This window comes from Triticum dicoccoides, chromosome 3B (genome assembly GCF_002162155.2).
Source record: "Triticum dicoccoides isolate Atlit2015 ecotype Zavitan chromosome 3B, WEW_v2.0, whole genome shotgun sequence".
Lineage (NCBI taxonomy): Eukaryota > Viridiplantae > Streptophyta > Magnoliopsida > Poales > Poaceae > Triticum > Triticum dicoccoides.
In genome coordinates, this window is record NC_041385.1 from 702,172,951 (window position 1) to 702,175,654 (window position 2,704).

Here is a 2,704-nt window from a genome sequence, read left to right on the forward strand (position 1 = left end):
GGAGAGGTTGTAAGCACAAAGGATGTACGAGTTCAGGCCCTTCTCGGAAGAAGTAACAGCCCTACGTCTCGGAGCCCGGAGGCGGTCGAGTGGATTATGAGTGTATGAACTACAAGGTGCCGAACCCTTCTGCCTGTGGAGGGGGGTGGCTTATATAGAGTGCGCCAGGACCCCAGCCAGCCCACGTAGGAGAGGGTTTAAGGTGAGTTAAGTCTGGGGCGTTACTGGTAACGCCCCACATAAAGGCCTTTACTATCATAAAGTCTACTTGATTACAGGCCGTTGCAGTGCAGAGTGCCTCTTGACCTCCTGGTGGTCGAGTGAGTCTTCGTGGTCGAGTCCTTCAGGCCAATCGAGTGAATCTTCGTTGGTCGACTGGAAGGCGACCTCTTCTAAGGATGTCCTGGGGTAAGTTACTTGGATCAGGTCTATGACCCTACCCTAGGTACATAACCCCATCAGTGGAGCCGTGGTCGAGGTAGCCGTGGCCTGACGGCGGCGGCGGCGGCTAAGTTAGGAGCGCGGCGGTGGTGCTCGAAGTAGGCAAGAACCCTGACAGCTTGACGAAGACCGGCGTGGACGGTGGCGTTCCCGCGCCAAGGGAGACGGTGCGGCGCGTACCACGGAAGGTCGACGCGCGGAGACGACGGAGTGGACCGCGGGCCGCGGCGCTACGACCCGAAGGGGCGATGCAGCGGCGGCAGGCGGGTCGGGGCGACGGCGGGAAGACCTCGGGGCACGGCGGGGACCGCGTGCCGCGACGCTGTGGCCCAAAGGGGCGACGCAACGGCAGTTCGCGAGTCGGTGCAACCACGGGGACGGCCTCGGGGCGGTGGCGGGGACCGCGTATCGCGACACTACGGCCCGAAGGGGCGACGCAGCAGCGACGCACGAGTCGATGCAGCCGCGAGGAGAACCACGGGGCGGCGGCGCTGCGGCCCGACGGGGCGACGCAGCGGCAGCCCATTGCTCGATCGGCGGAGGGGTGCGCTGAACTCGGAGACGATCTTCACGAGACCTGCGGAGGCGCGCTTAACTGACGGGCCAGGTCGGTCGCGCGGCGTAGATGAGGCGGATCGCGGCGGCGAGCAGGTGATCAAGCTGATCGCGCGCGAGGTCGAGGACGCCGCTCGTTGGAGGCGTGGTGGCGGTGGAGTCCGATATGAAGCCAGCGGCGGCGGGCGGCAGGGCGGCTATGATTGGCCGCCGCATGGCGCAAGGCCGCCGGGTCGGGGTGATGCAGGAGTCCCGGTCGGAGCAGGGCGGTGACGGCCGGCGTAGATCGACGGGCGGGCCGTCGCGCGGACTGCGGCGGTGAAGGGCCGCCGCAAGACGCGAGGCCGCCGGGTCGGGGCGACTGGCGGGCCGATGCGTGGACGACGCGTGAGGCCGCCGCATCGGGGCGACCGAAGGGCAGACGCGCGGACGACGCGCGAGGCCGCCGAGTCGATGAAGAAGCTGGCCAATCACGCCGGTGTTGGAGTAGAGGCGCATGGGGTCGACGGCGGCGGTGGGGCGACGCAAACCAGATCACATAGACCGGAAAACCAAAAAGTAGACGCCGATCAAAGCGACTGGCGAGAGAGAGAAAACCCGGACCAAAGGATCGGGAAAAAAGACTCTCTAGGGCAGCCGGCCAACACGGCCGGCGGACGAACCCTAGGTACGGGCGGCGCGGCCCCCGGCGGCGGTCATGGAGGCTGACCGCCCCGGGGGCGGTGCGCAGGTGCGGAAGCGGCGGCGGCTAGGGTTTAGGATCGACTTGCGATAGATACCATGTTAGAAGGGAGAGGGGGATTTGGCGGAATTGTTCGTTGTATTGCTTGAGCCTCATGGGCATATATATAGGAGTACATGATCTACTTGGAGTACAAGGCAAGCCAGAATATTTCCTAGTCTAACCTACGTTTCCTAATACTCTGCACCGGTCGGAGTCGCGCTTCGATGCCCGCGGAGCTAGGCCGAGTGCCAGTAGCTGAGCCTTGTCGCCCGAGGAGCAGGTTCGCCCGCCAGTCGTCGTGCTCCGCCGGCCGAGGAACCGGGCCGAGCGTTAGCGGTTGTGCGTGCGTGGCCGCTCGGCAACGGCATCGCAGATGACGTCGGGCGGACAGCGGCGCTTCATCATCCGAGAACCGAGTCCTCAATTGGAGCAAAGGGAGGCATCCTTTTGTATGAGCTCGTGTGCATACAGAAGAAGAACAAACAATCGTTAGATCAATGATTGATTATAGAAGAGGAAAAGGTGAGATGAGCAACTCCCTCATCCTTTCGCATGATGAGGAGTATTTTATCCTCCTGTAAATGGAGTGATGTCCGGAACATCCTGGATCAAACCCTCCATTGATGATTGTTGATCGACGGACGAGGATCAAAGAAATATAACCATTTGCATCATGGCTCGATAGACGCCATGCCCCACGGTGGGCGCCAACTGTCGTGGGAACGATTTCGACAGTTATAAGGTATAGGGTAACGGAGCATGATCTATCAAGATGCATATGGGTGACACGGTGGTTTTAGCGAGTTCGGGCCTCTCACGGTGGAGATAACAACCCTATGTCTCGTGCTCCCGAGAGGCTTTGTTTTATCTGAGTATATATCCGGAGATTACAATGTGTGTGTGAGAGAGAGGAACGGATCCCCATGTCTGAACTAGGTCCTGAGACTAATGGTAGAAAGAGAGAGAGATGGAAGAAAAGAGCCA